Source organism: Triticum urartu, chromosome 6A (genome assembly GCF_056163025.1).
Source record: "Triticum urartu cultivar PI428250 chromosome 6A, HENAU_Tu73, whole genome shotgun sequence".
NCBI lineage: Eukaryota > Viridiplantae > Streptophyta > Magnoliopsida > Poales > Poaceae > Triticum > Triticum urartu.
In genome coordinates this window covers 46,689,838-46,707,904 of record NC_141878.1, presented here as the reverse complement: position 1 = coordinate 46,707,904, position 18,067 = coordinate 46,689,838, and the positions used below count along the sequence as shown (strand labels likewise).

The following is an 18,067-nucleotide window of genomic DNA, read 5'->3' as shown; positions in this document are numbered from 1 at the left end:
GATAGATCTTGAAGTGCCAGAAGATGTCAAAAAGGACCAATACCAAGATTGTCTTAGGCGGCAACGGCGGTTCGAAGAATCGTTTCGAAGAGGCTTGGAGGAAGAGCGTCGTCAGAAGGAGAGGATGGAGCGAAAGAAATGAGAGGAGGAGAGGGCACACCAAGCGAAACTTGCTCGTGAGGAGGAGAGGGCAAGAAAGCTTGCAAAGGCTCGCGAGGCGCAAGAGGAGGACTCGGCACGTGACAAGAAGGGGAAATGGCCTCGCTCTACTCAGTAGGGACTTCGCTTCGGTGCACTCGTCGTCAACTATCTTCTAATGAATGTGCCGTGAACTTGTGAGGGCATGTGAGATGTTGGTGAACTATCTTCTAGGGCAAGCTGTCATTTGTCATTTGTAATGAATGTGTCGTGAACCATGTCGTAGTAATGTTTGAATTGTCTTAAGTTATGAACTCATTGGCATAAAATTTGTGTTTGTTCAAATTGTTGTGATGCTGCAGTCATTGTAAGTATTATGATGTTCCGATGAAATGAACGTGTTGTAAACTCAGTTTTTCCAGTACAGTGCAGCGCCCAAGGGATAGGCGTCACACAGTACAGTGCAGCGCCTTGCAGTTGGGCGCTGCACTCTGACTTGGTATTTTTCGTGGACGGTCAGTGCTGCAAGCCTTCTGTGGCTCTCTGGATAGCCATGGCCAGTTGAGCAGCGCCTACGAGACGGGCGCTGCACTGTATGGTGCGGCACCTAAGCGTTGGGCGCTGCACAGTACAGTGCAGCGCATGGGTGTTGGGCGTTGCAGTGCTGTTAACTGTGAAACTATAGAAACAGATGCCATTTTGGCCTCATGCAGCACTCACATAACTTGCTTGAACATCGCTAAAATTACTGTAAACTGCACATACTGAACAAAGACAACTAATAACTTGAACATCACATCATTTAGGACAATTCAACATTACTACTAGTTCACAAAAACAAATACCACACTAGTAATAGTTCACCAACATATAACATAACGTCACAAGTTCATCAACCTAATGAAACGGCTAAAAGAGCACTAACAAACACAAGCACTAATGCCTTCCGCGCGTGTTCCTGGTGCCATGCCTGCAGGCAATCTTCTTCTTCCTGGGTGGAGGAGCCACCTCTTCTTGCACTTCCTCCTCCGCCTCCGCCTCCGCCTCATGATCCAAGCTAGCCATCCGCGAGGTCCCTACGACCACCTTTGGGTTGCCCCTATTGTCAAAGTCGTTGGGCGTGTACCGGCGTCTGGGCTGCCTAGGCTTGAACACATATGGGGACTGTCATCATCAAGCTCATCACCCTATCACACAATCAAACAATATGGCGAAGACCGATGTCGTAATCAAGTGAGAATCACATCTAAAGGATTAGTCATACCTCTTGGGTGACCGCACCCTCATCATCCAGATAAGCATATGAGGAACTCACATCGTCCCTCTGATGGTGATATGAGGGGTCTGATGGTGTACCAGACCTAGAGGCAGATGGTTCATCAAATTTGGGATCGCGGCAACCGAGAAGATTCGATAACCGCCTTAACTTCTTGGCCTGACGCTGTAACATGAACAAGTGTATACGATATCAAACTCCGCAACATAGACTGGCTCTCATAGTGAATGCGATATGTACCTTGAGAAATGCTCATAGTGAACCATCATCATTGCCTTTTCCAACCGGTGTTTCCTCCAGAATAGACTGGCTCTCATCAACTGCTTTCTTGATCTCGGTGCGCTGCGGATGAGAAAGAATGAACACGTTAGCCATTCAAACATGTGTAATACGGCCAACGGGAAAGTAAAGAAGGAACACTTTACCACATAGTTAATCACCGGAACAGCGGGGACTCCGTGCCCTACCCTGACATCTCCGTTGTACTTCCCCTTTAATAGATCCTCAAAGTTTATGGGTTCTTCAAGAATATCCTCATTATATGTCGGCGGGCATATCTCAACTCGAGTATTTTCAAGAAGCCATCGTATGTAGTTATCAAAAGCAAGTGGACTATGCTCACGAAGCTTGGCGCGTGCACTGCTACGAGCTTCCTCCACACAAAGCTGGAAGCGGGTAACATACGAAGCATGATGCTTGTCCCAGTCCTTTATCTTCCGCTGCCTTCTCATGTCCAACCTGCATGGTACAAAACCAAACATTAGCAAAATCAAGGAGTGATGATGCTTAGTCAATACGGTTCATGCTCTCTTACCTATGAAGTGCTTTGTCCGTATCCACCCATTCCGGCGGGTGAGGCTGGAACAGACCAAACTGACGACACACGCGATGTGGAAAATGAAACTCAACAGCCCAGTTGCATATTAGTGGGCACCGCATACACCAGAGATCCCTATCCCGCAAGCACATCCACTACTAGGGAAAAGCCTAGCAGCAGCGTGGGTTTTAGGCCTATCAGCAGCGCGGGTACCTGCTCTACCAATAAGGTGCTACAGCTAATAGTTAGTAATAGCGTGGGTTGAAGCCGCGCTACTGCTAACAAAGTTAGGAGTAGCGTGTGCCACCCACGCTACTGCTATTTAGTACCCGCGCCACTACTAACAAAATAGTAGCAGCGTGTCCATACTACCAACGCTACTAGTATCCTAAATACTAGTAGCGCGCAGTCTTTTCCCACGCCACTACTAACTAATTTATAATTAAAAAAAATAAAATCCACCAATTCCATTTTATGCATACAGTTCCCAGTAAACACAACAATAGTGAGCACTGCTGGGCTCCTATTTCATGGTTAACCGGAAACCGAAGGAAATAAATCAGCCAAAAAACCTCATTATGCATTGCAACTCACAAATGACCACTTCAAAGAACATGCAAGTATCTATGTCATTAACAATTGCAAACATAAGTTTCTTTTTACTACAGTTGTTGTATGTACTATCACACAGTTCCTCATTCTGTTCTCACTCAATAATAAGAAAAATGAAAAGAAAAGATAGAGATAATCTGTCGCAATTGCACTTCGGTGTCATGGATTCAGTCTGCCGCTTCAACATCTCATTATCCGGCAGCACTCTGTCGCTATCTTCTACCTATGAATAAAAACAGACCTTGTCAGAGAAGCAAATGTGAAACCTTATTACAACATGTATGCTAAGTCGTTAACCCATAGAGACAGCTAGAACAAATGTGGAAACTTTCCATGTTGCCGAGTAAGTATATTAACTAGACAAAGTTAGATGACAGTGAAGCTTAAAGCTGCAGTAAGAAATATTAGATATACACATTTTGAAAATCAACCTCAGAAGTGGATACTCTAGTAGACCTGCAAGAGCAGATATGGTAGTAACAAAAATCCTATAAAGATTCGAGGTTAAAGATTATAAATCCAATTTGTCATTAGCATAAAAATATTAGTTCCATGAAGAAGTTTGTCAAGAGATATTTTCTAGTGTTTCTAAGACAGTGAATGAAACATAATGAAAGAAAACACGTTTCTGCATTTTAATTAGGGGGAGCTTTAGTTCTAAAATACTGGAACTGTGACTGAATGATCATATATACTATTAGAAAAACAGACCAAAATCCCCGCAGAACAAAACAGACCAAAAAAATTAACTTCCTACTTACAGTGGCAAGAAAATCTTATATGAATGTGTTATAATAAATAATGCTAACCATGAAGTCTTCTTCCATATAACAAAGGAGTGACGAAACCAAAAAACCTGTAATTCAAGTACGACATGCAGTTAGTTAATTATTTGCATGTCAACAGTTCTAACGTCTAGCTACAGATCTTCAAAGTAAAGATTGTGAACTCTATTAGACATGATTATATCAATTAGACCAAATAGAAAATAATTCAATATGTTGTATATCCATTAAACGAAGTTCAATCTATCTTCTGATTATTAGTGTTTCAGTTAGGTGATTAGTCCTTCTACGGCCGCCGGTTAATAGGTGAGCCATGACTTTTTATAGTAAAAATGCAAAGGAAATAATAAGTTAGTATTTTTCCAAATCTAATTATATGGCCACGTTGATCACACCTTCTAATTCTGGCCGGACACTAGTAACACAAGAAAAACTCCCATGCTTTACCGGTGCACATTCACCATTTGATAGTGTGATCATTTGAGATCACTAAATCATCTTCTATACGACGTAGGCTAGTAACATTTACATCAGCTTGCTCACTTGTAGCTGCTGGAGCAACCAAATCATCCTGAGCCAATACAGAGTTGTTGCTCAGGCCAAGAACAACAGCTGTAACAAGACTGGAATTAGGATTACCATGGTACCAAATATGATATTTATTTCATTAAATCAAATGGAGGTGGCTGCATATGCAGAGAGCAGACCTGCTTGCCCAATCAGTATAGCGGCACATGTTGCCGTGCAGGAGCACGCGGCACCTATGACCTTCGCTTGGGTTGATGATGATGCCTCGCTTGATACTCCCTTGTCCGCTGAGACGGCACTCTATCGCCGCTGCGGCCACCAGCGGCATTCTGCTCAATGGCGGCCAAGGCATGCCTTGTGGATGTCCAGGAAGCTTGAATCAGGCTGGACCTGAGAAGAAACAGAGCATGGCCGTGTGATGCCCTGGCTGAATCAGAGTACATTTCCTAAGGAAATAAAATGGGCAAAAGGAGGAGCGTACAATAAGAAAAAGTGCAGAACAACATTCTTAATTAAATTTAACCCTGACAGAATACTTGGTTATCCAGTGCAAAATGGTTGCCTTTTAAACTATGGAACACAAAGAATCATCATTAGCCGTCAATGCAAATCAGCTTCTCCCCATAGAGAAGAGAAGACGTCTTGGTCTCTTGGATGCATGAAGCACACCGTATATGCTAATCTGATCAGAGCATTTTCTTTTTCAATTTAATCGCGCAATGCCAACATCCCCACCCATAGATGTTTTGTTTGTGTACGAATAGTACAATGTTTTCTTTTCAATTTAATGAGCAAAGTTTAAGGTCCATAGGCTCCTTTGTATCCTGTGGAACACAGAATTCTACATTGATTGAACAAATTGACATTTCAACATTCCTAGAGGCATTGTTGCAAACACCTTGCGAGCGAGCTCAGAGCGTGCACCTGCTGCATAGACTAGACTAATCTAATCGCAAGCCGTCCTACTAGTAGCAGTTCAGCAGAAGGATCCTACTAGTTCATCTACTAAGCTTACATAAACTAAATCTTACTAGCTCAATCAGAATACTATGGTTTCTACAAAACTGTACTTTTGAGTATTGTGAGGTGTTTGCCTAAACCAACAAAACTGTACATTTGTAGCACTCATTTGCTCATACAATCATTCAAAATTCAGAAGTAGGAATAGAAGCTTATGCATTTGCCAATCAACCGTAGCTAATGGACTATAGAATTCACTGCTCCTCGCCTGTGATAAATTAGGCTAAAAAATTGCATGTTCAATTTTGCATCAACCGAACTTAAGAGAACGGAGAAACCGGACCTTGGGCTGTAGCTCTTGGCGACATATCTCCCGACACCAGGGTTTATCCGCACAATCCTCCGGATTGAGTCATCGGTGTCATTAGCATATCCCACCCACCAACCTACCTGAAAATGAAATTGGCTAGAGTCAAACCCAACAACGCGTGCTGCAGGATGGCATCAAAAGCCCACTTGATGGATTATCTAGTATTACAACTTTGGCCATATCTGGAACAGACATGTGTGTATTCTTTTGCATATATAAAGGATCGAACAACAGAGGAATTATCACTAGCCATGGTTTGTTATTACTTATATTAGGACCAGCACCTTACTTATATTACACCTCATGGATAGTTGTTCAGCAAACAGAGACCACGCTTTACATGATGATGTCCCCTTTTTGCTGAGCTTTTACAAAAATAGGTACTCACATTTGACATAATTTCTCATCTTTAGATGCCAATCCCTTTTGCTGGATGTTTATTATATATACAAAACAGCACAATGGTACACACGCAACTGGGACGATCATGTTTAGGTACAAATATAGTTTGCTGGGTATTAAGGAGCACCATGGACTAGAATTCCTAACTGAAGATTCACAAAATCAAGACCAGCATGAAGCTAATTGAGCACTTGGACTGGAGCAATGCACTCACACATGGGCGAAAGCTAACGAGGCAAGAGCTTGCGACAAGATGTATGTCCAGAACTGCTTGTCCTTCATGTGGCGTGGGCACAGATCATAGCAGACCTTAGCGAGTTCCTGCAGGGATCACAAATTACAGTTTGAGACCTGAGAGCCATCTCTGTCTTGGGCGAAGCGGAGGACGAGATCCGCGGGAGACCTACCTTGGCTCTGGCGAGCACGAGGACAGTGTGCCGCTGCTGCCAGTCCGAGAGCTCGGCCGCCGACTCCGCAAATCCTCCTACGACAAAGCATAGCACCGCCGGTAATTGAGAGGGAACTAGCAGGGGAGCGGAATCGAGAAGGGAGGAAGGAGGGGGTGCCTTGGTGGAGCTGGAGGGGAAGGACTTGAACGCGTCGGGGGAGAGTGTCCGGAGGAACTCAAGGAGCTGCGGTGTGACGCCAAGCTCCTCCGCGTCCTCCTCCTTCCCCTCCGCGGCGGAGGGTTTGCTTGGGCCGGTTCCGCCGCTGCCGCTGCCACCGGCTCGGCGGTGGAACGGCCATGGGAACGAGGAGAAGGCCATCGGCGGGCAGGTGGGCTGGGACGGGATGCGGCCGGCGACGGCGATATGATGGATAAGAGATTCGTCGGCGAGCTCGCTGGACTGGGGGGAGGGGAGGGCAGCGGCGCGAGACGGGGAGTGGCGGCCACGCGGCCGCCGGCGTGGCGCACGCAGCGGGGGATGGAGGCGGAGGGGATCTGGATCGGCGTTGGTGGATTTTTTTAGACAGACATGGGTTGAGTGGTGTGGGACGGTTGCGGGTGGGAGTGTATCCGGCGGGGGTGGGTAGCGTGGGAGACTAGTAGTAGCGCAGGTGTCTGACCTGCGCTATGGCTATCCACGTAGTAGTAGTGTAGGTTTTACAACCCGCGCTACTACTACGGCTGGTCCCGGGAGGCACGGTGGAAATAACTTAGTAGTAGCGAGGGGTAAAAACCCACGCTACTACTATCAGGTTATTAGTAGCGCGGTTTTCTCAAGCTCGCTACTGCTAATTAGCAGTAGCGTTTGTTTTTAAACCGCGCTGCTGCTAAGATTCTGTGTATAAGGTTTTCCCTAGTAGTGATCGGGTTGATGGTAAACTCCGGGGTGTACCCAAGTCTGTCATCGGCGCCATATGGCTGCCATTCCACCTATGAAATAGGGCAACAATGCAAAATTGGTGAATTTTTTTCAGGCAAACATGAGAAATGACTGAAGTAACGACCTCGTTACCTGCTCAGGCGTAATCGTATCCAACTCGGCAATGTACTTCTGGTACATGAGATTGACATCGTTCGTCATCTCGGAAACCACATCCCACTTGTAAGCCCAAGTGGGGCGCCGTAATTCGTCATCTTCATCTTCATACCAAGGATTAAACCTGACGCTCTTCGGGCGTCCAACAGGCAGACGCTCCCAGCTCCATATAGAAAGTAGAAGCATATTACCACCAATTCCTGCACTACCTGTGATCCTGCAACACGCATCGTTCAGCTGCATATGAAAGAAAAACAATGTTAACTTGACAGCAAGCTTGCATTGCTAATGAAGAAATGAGTTGATCACAAAACAGACCAACTACCTGTCGGTACAAGTAGGCAAGAGTCGCTGAACCGCAGCTCCATTTGCTATCGAAGATGGTCAACGCCTTCAGCCACATCCATGGAGCGTTCTTGCCAGTGGTGTCAGGAAACAAAGTCCTCGACACAACATACCACATGTAGACACGAGCATGTGTCTGGATCACATCATCAGTGGCATCCGGAGGGCACGTCACAAAGTGAGTTTGAATCCATGTGAAAGCAGCTCCGGCTGCTTTCCTTTCCCTCTTCTTCTTCTCTTCTCCCTCCTCTACATCAGCCTCAGCCTTGGTAGGAGCCATACCGATAAGAGCAATCATCTGCTTGCGCCACCCATCAGCATCGGTGCTCATACAGAGAGGCATCCCGTCGATAGCAAGACCGGTGATCAACGAGACATCCTCGAGCGTCACGGTCATCTCCCCAGTCCGAAGATGGAAACTATGCGTCTCCGGCCTCCACCGATCAACAAGAGAGGACACCAGTGGAGCGTTCAGATTCGGCGTGGACCGGCTGACCAACTAAATCCACGGGAGTAGTCCTGCCTGCTTGATGTACGGTGTGTACCGCTCATCGTAAGGCATGGCAGGACCAGAGACCCCGTGATACCGAATCTTCAAAGGTTCAAGCTTCTGCAAAAAACAAGTAATGACAAATCTTAGGGCATGTAAATTTCAACTTAAGGCAAATTTGCAAAATATTTAGATTACTTGTTATTACCATCTCCTTCTCGCGCATCATGTAGGCCCGGTGTTTCGTGTTGTAGACATCGTCGACTTCGAGAAGCCAAACCATCCTTACAAAGTTCAAACAATAAACATATATGAGTTCATCTTCATCTCAAATATCGGTATACACTAAACATCTAATATGTGTTCAATTACAAGAATCTCAACATCTCATTCTCACACAATGAATATGTTATATGTGTTCAAATAAACTCAATATCTAATATTTCAATAAACTCAACATCTAATATATATCTAAACAAACATCTCATATATGTCTACAAAACTCAACATCTCATAGTTATCTATAAAAATAGGCATCTCATATATATCTAAAAAAACTAAACAATCTAGGGTTTCACTAACAAGAACCATATATTGTGAACTAAGCAACAACACTACGGTACTATCACTATGACTACACATCCTAAATCAAGCAAATCAAGCAAATCAAGGGTTCCATCAAATCTTGGACAAATCTCTAAAATGGCAACAAATTTACGGAGGAAAAGAAAAGGAACGGAGGACTTTACCTAGTAGGATGGATTGGAGATCGAATCCACGGATCAAATCTTCAGATCTGAGAGGGATGTGTGTGTGTGTGGGGGGGGGGGGGGGGGAGGGGATTCGATGGGGGCGCCGCCGCTGCTCTCTGGGCCGATGCACTTTAAGTCACTGTGCAGCGCCTAAGCGCTAGGCGCTGCACATTACAAGTGTGGCACCCAAGCCTTAGGCGCTGCAGTGCTGTCTGTGGGGCCGCAACTGGACCAGGGCTGCCACGCTGGCAGGAGGTGCGACGCCTAAGGTAGAGGCGCTGCATAGTAGTGTGCGGCGCCTATCTGTCGTGCGCCACACGAAAGGGTCAGCAGAGTGAAATATTTTCGAAAGCATGTTAGTTTGTGATTTGATTTCGCCTTCAGGTCAAATATGTGATTTCTGCCAGATATTGCTGATATCACCAATGCCCCAGCAGGGTCTACGCTGCGACGATGTTGGATACACTGTCAGCAATGCTGAACGCATCGCAAGTGCCCGTGCCCACAACGAGCAGCACCCATTTATTTCCAGTGATCAAGAACTAAGTTCAGAGCAGTATCCATGCTCTGCAGAAGAATTTGCAGAACATGTACGCAGACTATATCCGGAGATGGTAAGATCAGCACACCCCCACCTATCCATTGTCTTTTGTTTGCTTATTACCAGCACTTGTCGATCCACATCTTATTTGATCAATTGTTGCGGCACTTTGGGAATTTGTGTTCACCAGGATGCTAAGGCGGTATGCACACTGTTGAGGGAGTGCAATGCTCGCATGTGTGCCCACATGGACGAAATGGAGCAGAAATGCCAAGTTGAAAGGCTTGATTTTGTTGATAAACTAATGAGGCTTGTCTCCAAGAGCAGATGCACGTGCAAGCCGTCTAATTAATATCACACAAGGTCTGTTTATTTGTTACTCCCAGCGAACCAATTCATTCGGCATGCATGCCACATCTCCAGCACACATCTCCGTGCTAGAACCGACGATCACGATAATGCAGCTTTCCTCACACAAGTCACAGTATCTGCTATTTATTTCGTATTCAGGAATCAGATGGTCTTGCTAACTTTCTGTTGATATTTGCGTGCAGGTTATGGGTTCTACTCAAGGAGCAGAGCTCTGTTCTGCCGTTCCTCAGGGCTCAGGCAGACAAACTTGCATATGGCTATCAGAAATATGAACCTCCACTGCTATTTATTTCGTATGCAGGTTATGGGAAATATGAACCTCCACTGCTATTTAAAATCATCGTGCTGCCTATCAGAAATCAAATGCACATCTGGAATATCCTACTTTTGTTTTACATTCTTCGAAGTTACACTAATCTTGACCAGCCTTAATTAGCCTTTGCGCATGATTTGTAGTACAAGGATGTGCAGTATCAAACCAGTGTGCTTATTCTTTTCTCTTCACACCGGTTGATGCTCAGCCGTATTCAGAGTAATTCGTGTCCAAATTTTACACCAAGGATCCGTTCACAGCAACATTTTGTTCTGATGGCATTTTGATCTAATGATGACAACAAGGTTGTTCAAGTGCTTCATGATAGACCCACTTGGATCGTGTAGGCTAGATCTTTCCGGTAACCTACCTTCCTTGGGTGCGGATGAGCTCGATCCAGAGCCGGCTATGATGAAGTAGAGGCCGGTGGTAGCAGAGAGATCGAGATGGAGAGGTGGCCGTGGTGCTTCCCGTGAGCACTGCGATTGCCCTAGATCGGAAGGGGATATCGGTGGGGAGTCTGGCGGCGCGGTGAACCTTGTACCGTGCGCCCCGCCCCCCACCTCTTTATATATCGCAGGTCACAGGGGCCCACCAACCATAGAACGGTTGGGCGCCCCCGATCAGGGCGAGAATAGATCAGGGCCCGATGGGCCGTTGAGCCCACTCGGTGGAGAGATCAACCTAACATTCTCCCCCTTGATCTCAACTTTTACTTTTAACCTTATACTTTCTAGTTTATTTGTTTCATCACATATTGGTACATAGAGCATGTTTCATCGTCACAGCTTAATTGCCGTTAGAATCATACATCTACAACATACGTTATGATCAGAAGCAAATTATGTTCCTTTTGGGCCTATCCAGGAATCATAAGGCTTTCCCTTAAACCCATGTTGGCTATGTGTTCCTTGAACACATTGGGTGGTAAGCCTTTCGTTAGCGGATCCGCAAGCATATCCTTTGTTTTTATATGCTCGAGACTTATAGTTTGATCCTGGATTTTATCTTTCACAACATAATACCTTATCTCTATTGTTTTGGCAGCATTACTCGACTTGTTGTTGTGAGCGTAAAATACTGCGGGTTGGTTGTCGCAGTACATCTTTAGTGGTTTGTGAATACAATCTACCACTTTCAAGTCGGGTACAAATTTCTTTAGCCATATCGCCTGCCCCGTGGCTTCGAAGCATGCTATAAATTCTGCATACATCGTGGATGATGCAACTATCGACTGCTTGGAGCTTTTCCACGAAATAGCTCCCCCAGCGAGAGTGAAGACGTATCCTGACGTGGATTTTCTATCATCTCTGTCCCCTGCAAAATCTGCGTCTGAATACCCTTTTATCTCTAGGGAATCACTTCTCATGTATATTAGCATGTAGTCCTTCGTGCCTTGCGCATAACGCAATGCTTTCTTTACCATCTTCCAGTGCTCCATGCCTAGATTCTCTTGATATCTACCGAGTACCCCGGTGATAAAAGCTAAGTCAAGGCGAGTGCACACTTGTGCATACTGTAAGCTGCCAACTGCCGAAGCATATGGTACTGCTTTCATTTGATCGATCTCGTACTGGTTTTTGGGACATTGGAATTTCCCAAAACTATCGCCCTTGACTATAGGAGAAGGTGTAGCTTTACTCGCATGCATATTATACTTTTTAAGAACCTTTTCTAAATATGCTTTCTGCGATAGTCCTAAGACTCCATTGTTCCTATCTCGGTGAATTTCTATGCCCAAAACATATGATGCTTCACCAAGATCTGTTATGTCAAAATTTGAGGATAAGTATTTCTTTGTTTCTTGTAGTAGACTAACATAGCAAGCAGGGTATCATCCACATACAAGATTAGGAAAATATATTTCCCATTTCTAAACTTTGCATAAATGCAATTATCCTCAATATTTTTAAAATCCAAAACTTTTAATCGTTTGATTAAACTTTAGATACCACTGCCGAGAGGCTTGTCTTAATCCATAAATGGATTTCTTCAGGCAGCATCCCATATTTTCCTTGCCTTCCATGATAAAACCCTTAGGCTGTTTCATGTATATATTTTCTTTTAAATCACCATTCAGAAATGCCGTCTTAACATCCATTTGATGTAACTCTAAATCAAAAAGAGCAACTAATGCCATTATGATTCTGAAAGAATCTTTACATGAGACTGGAGAAAATGTCTCATTGTAATCTATCCCTTCTCTTTCTGTAAATCCTTTTGCCACGAGTCGTGCTTTATACTTTTCTATATTCCCTTTAGAGTCATACTTAATTTTGTAGACCCATTTACAGCCTACTGTTTTGGCTCCTTTAGGAATTTCCTCTAAGTCCCAAACATCTTTGGAACTCATCGATTTCATCTCGTCTTCCATTGCCTTCATCCACTTCGATGAATGAGGGCTTCTCATGGCTTCTTCATATGAGGTGGGATCTTTTTCCATATGAACCATTTCTGTGTTATAAACTTTAAAGTCAGTAGAAATAGCTGACTTTCTTGGTCTTGTAGACCTTCTAAGGGCCTCAGTTTCTGGCACATTCTGTGCCTCAACTTCTGGCACTTCTTCTAAAATTTGCTGTTGCACCTCCCTTTCATACTCAACAACAGATTCAGTCGGCTCCTGACGGACAGGTTCCAGGTCTACCCCCATAGTTGTCATGGGTGGAGTTGCAACTGGTAGTGAGAAAAATGGCTCCTGAATCATCGGATTAGGTGCATGCACCCTCTTCTCCTCAAGATCAATTTTCCGAGCTACCAAGCTCCCCCTCATCATTTCGTCCTCAAAGAAGACTGCATGTCTCATTTCTACAAACTTTGTATATATGTATGGGCAGTAGAAACGAAAACCTTTTGATCTGTCTGGATAGCCAATGAAGTGGCAACTTACTGTTTTGGGATCTAACTTTGCAATGTTTGGATTAAACATTTTGGCCTCAGCAGGGCACCCCCACACCCTGAAGTGTTGTAGGGAGGGCACCCTTCCTGTCCATAGCTCGTACGGTGTTTTGGGCACTGACTTGCTTGGTACTCTATTGAGAATGTGAATGGCGGTTTTAAGCGCCTCGATCCATAATCCCAATGGCAAGTTGGAATAACTCATCATGCTGCGCACCATATCCATAAGTGTACAGTTGCGCCTTTCAGCTACCCATTTTGCTGAGGTTTACCCGGCATTGAATACTGGGCGACTATGCCAGTCTCCTGTAAGAACTTTGCAAAAGGTCCAGGGACTTGGCCATATGGAGTGTGTCGACCATAGTACTCTCCCCCACGGTCGGACCTTACTATCTTTATTCTTTTATCATGTTGATTTTCAACTTCAGCTTTGAATATTTTAAATTTATCCAACACTTCAGATCTTTCTTTGATTGGATAAATATAACCATAGCGAGAGTAATCATCTGTGAATGTTATGAACGAGTCATATCCATCCACACTTTTCACCGGAAATGGTCCACAAATGTCAGTGTGGATGATTTCTAGTGTGCTTGTGCTATGGATTGCACCTTTTTTTATTTATTTTATATACTTTCCTTTAATGCAATCTACACATTGTTCTAAGTCTGAGAATTCTAACTGTGGAAGAATTTCACTTTTGACTAATCTTTCTATTCTCCCCTTTGAAATATGGCCCAAGCGACAGTGCCATAATTTCGATGAGTCGAATGTTCTCTTTATTTTCTTTTGTTCTTTATTCGACGCTGAAACATGTTCATTCACATTTCATACGGAATGCACTTTTTCACGAAGTGATAACAAATAAAGCTCATCATGTAGTAAAGCATTACCCACATAAGCATTATTATACCAGATGGCACACTTGTCATGTCCAAAATAACACTCATAATTTTCTTTGTCCAAACATGAAACGCTAATTAAGTTTCTATTACATGAAGGAACATAAAGAACATCTCTAAGTAGAAGATTGAATCCATCAGCTAACTCCAAGGAGATGTCGCTGACAGCTTCAACTTCCTCTTTTATTCCATTGGCTACTTCAATGCCTCCTTCGCTTCTTAGCGTAGTCCGGGTCGAATGGAATCCCTATAAACAATTTGCAACATGAACAGTTGCCCCTGAGTCAATCCACCAAGTAGATTTCGAAAACTGTGTGTACAAGGATTCATTAACTAAGGAAACAATGTTGTTACCTTGCTTTGCCATTAAGGACTTCAGCCAAACAGGGCAGTCTTTCTTGTAATGCCCGGTCTGCTTATAGTGGAGACAAGTGTCTTTGTCCACTGGGAAAGATTGTTGCTGACGCTGATGCTGATAGGGAGCTTTTCCTTGTGGCTTTGAAGGAGAACTTTTGTTGTTTTGATTGTAGTTCTTTTTCTTATGATCCTTCACATAGTTGAGTGTTCCACCATGTGAAGCTTTTAGTCTGTCCTCTTCTTGGACACACATAGCAATTGTCTTTTCTATGTCCCATGTTCCAGGTGACATATTATAGTTCACAAAAAAAGTTTCAAACTCCTTTGGCAGTGAAGCCATGACCAGGTGGACCAGGAGCTTTGGTTTGATCTCCAGATCCTCATCCATGGGCTTTAACTTTGCTGCCATATTGCTCATCCTCAGGATGTGCTCTCTTATTCCACCACCTGTGTATTGTTCTGTCACAAGTTGTTTTAACACCTGGGTGGCATATATCTTGGAAGAGCCAGTGAAGTGGCTCTTTATCTTTGTCAGCAACTCCGCTGCTGAAGTGCACTCTGCAATGGGGCCCACAATGGTGCTCTCAATTGTATTCTTTATAAAGGCCATGCATTTTTTATTTGCATTGACCCACTTTTGATTGTCTATGATGTAGGACATCTCCAAAGGAGCATAATCCCCCCCTCTTTTATCCCATGCATCATCATCAGTAGTCTCTCTTACTGGCTCTGTAGGTCTGACCGGCTGTGGTTCATCCAAAACCCAGTCCAGATTAGCACAAACAAATGCCAGTTCAACTTTCTTCCTCCACTCAGTGTGGTTGTCACCTCTGAGTGTCGGAACTTCTTTTAGGCAACTCATCAAGTGAAAGCCTCCTGAAATCACAATTTAAGTGACATCAATATAACAATCATATGCATTAATCTAACGTTGGTCAAATTAAACATATAATTGTCTATGCAATTAAATCTATATTACCGCTGGGCAAAATACTAGAAATAAATGCACCTTTAAATTTCAATAATAAAACATGATCATGTTATTAAACAACGTTGGTCATAAAAAATAACATAATCATATTCATTTTAATAATCACTTTAACATGCTCTTAAAAACATAATTCTATTTAAACTTTTATTTTCTGTGTAAAAGAGCATTAATTATTTACGCAGTGGAAAAATATTCATGAACTTTTAATTCTTTACAGAAACTTTTCCTTAAAAAATTCATGAACTTTACTATTTTCTTTATAAAAATTCATGAACATTTCTTTTCTGAAAATTTTCTGTTTGCATTTTCAGAAACTTTTCTGTCACTTTTCTATTTGCTAAACAAAATTTTTCGTTGGAAAAGAAAATTGCATAGAAAAACTATTGTAAATCTGCCCAAAATATGGACAAAAGCACTGGAAATATATATACAGAAGCGGCAGCTGAGCCCCTGCGTCAGCCTGGCGCGCAAGGCCTGCAGCGAAGGAAAGCGGCCCACGGCCTGCTCTCTGAGCCGCTCGCAGCCTGCTCAGCGCGCCAGCCAACCAGAGCCCAGCCGCGCGAGTCCACTTTCAGCCCAGTGGCCCATCCTAGCGCTAGGGTTAGCGTCATAGCCGTCGGATTGGATCTGACGGCCACGCGTTCGTTGCGGGCGAACAAAACCGACCGAAACGGCAGGGGAGAGGGGAAACCCTATCCATTTCCTCCCCTCGCGCGCCGCTCATCTCCCTTTGTTCTCTCCGGGCGTTGCTGTCCCGTTCACCGGGCCGCCATGGTACTAGGCCGGCCGCCGGCCATCGGAGACGGGGCTGATAGCCACCGCTCCCGCGAGCTCTCCTCCCTCCCCCTTTTTCTCTTTGCGTGAGCCTCCTGTGGCAGAGAAAGAGAGAGAGAGAGAGAGAGGAGCCCGTCTCCGATCTGTCTCCTCGCCCGGTCTGTGATGCAGCGGGGTCGGGGCTCCGCCGGCCGCCGGCGACGACAACGCGCCACCGCGCCGCGCGAGCACTCTTTTCCTCTTCCCCTTCTTTTCTTTTTATTTCCTTCTTCTCTCTATCCACCAAAACCAGTGAGAGAGAGATCATCGACGCCAACAGAGCCCTGCTCTGCTCTTTTGTGCGATACAGTGGCGCCTCCCCCGTCCCCCTTGCCGGTGCGCGCGAGCTCCCGAAGGAGAGCGCGCCGCCGTCAAGCGGTTCGGTGGTGGTGCCCTTTGCCCCTTGCGGGGTAGTGTTCTTCGTCCCGGATCCTCGACATGCCGATGCGATTCGGGATTGAGAGGAACGGCGCGGCCGGAGCGGCGGCACAACTTTTCTTTGAGATTTCTTTGCCCTCTTTTTGCTGTTAGGGTTCTTTGGGGAGGGGATCTCTTTTTCTTTCTCTGTTTTATCTTTTTACCGAAAAACATCTAACCAAGATGGCATGATACCATTGATAGACCCACTTGGATCGTGTAGGCTAGATCTTTCCGGTAACCTACCTTCCTTGGGTGCGGATGAGCTCGATCCAGAGCCGGCCATGGTGAAGTAGAGGCTGGTGGTAGCAGAGAGATCGAGATGGAGAGGTGGCGGTGGTGCTTCCCGTGAGCACTGCGATTGCCCTAGATCGGAAGGGGATATCGGTGGGGAGTCTGGCGGCGCGGTGAACCTCGTACCGTGCGCCCTGGCCCCCACCTTTTTATATATCGCAGGTCACAGGGGCCCACCAACCATAGAACGGTTGGGCATCCCCGATCAGGGCGCGAATAGATCAGGGCCTGATGGGCCGTTGAGCCCACTCGGTGGAGAGATCAACCTAACACTTCAAGATTGACAATGATCACAACCGAATCCTTACCAACTCGTCTGAAATCAACTAATTCTTGCTAGATAGTTGAATGAGAGTGATGTAGGGCATAAAGAATCTGCTAAACCACATGGGGCAGAGGTGCAGATTGGGCTATTTCCAACTGATTGGCAGCAGTGACACGGCTTTCGCTCATCAACTCCTCTTCAGTTTACTCCTTGCCGTCAGCTTGGCACAAAAGGGACCCAGCTACGCGCAACCAAACTAGGTTCTCATTTAGTTCATGCTGGGATGGGGTTTATGAGTATTTCAGTTAGTGTAGCAGCATACACCAGTATGCCCTCGATATATTCATCGATGAAAGTGAAGGATCAGTTGTGGAGATCATCACGGTGGAAATTTGAGCCTTTCTGCAGCCGGTGCCTCCTTGCAAAAGATTGTTATATAGTGTAGCTCCTGCTGGGATGGGGTGCTATATAGTGTCCGTGTCACAATAACTTTGAATATCAGTCGTTGGATATGCTCCATCCAACGGTTGAGAGATGACAAATCAGAACAATATCATCCATTGGATAAAGTTTTCGTTTCACAAGATTCTGCCACATGGCCTTTTAATTGAATTCTCACTATCGTCTCATATTATTCTATATAAGTATCTTTTTCCCATGCCAAGAACTGATTCTCAAAAAAAGCAACAGAACAAAATCTGATATCACATTGTGCTTTACACATATTCACATATTCTTTGTAAGTGAGTACAATTTTACATGAGTGTTCCACAACAAACAACCAAAGCAACTGAAAAGAGAAACAAAAAAGGGAATGGCTAGAGGCATGTCGGCTGAAATTTGTTTTCGGGTCAGTCGATTTTGCTAGGATCAGTATGAAGCATTAATAAAAGACGAACGGTCTGGATTACGTCTTCTACCTTCAATCGTTTCCTTCCTTCATGAAAA

The 18,067-nt window shown here is 44.7% G+C and overlaps 2 pseudogenes; both read right to left on the bottom strand.

The window, feature by feature from the left end:
* Positions 1-6,098: 6,098 nt before the first annotated feature.
* LOC125516489 (uncharacterized) lies at positions 6,099-6,655 on the bottom strand (annotated as a pseudogene).
* Positions 6,656-14,357: 7,702 nt separating this feature from the next.
* LOC147963787 (uncharacterized) lies at positions 14,358-15,221 on the bottom strand (annotated as a pseudogene).
* Between the last annotated feature and the right edge of the window lie 2,846 nt (positions 15,222-18,067).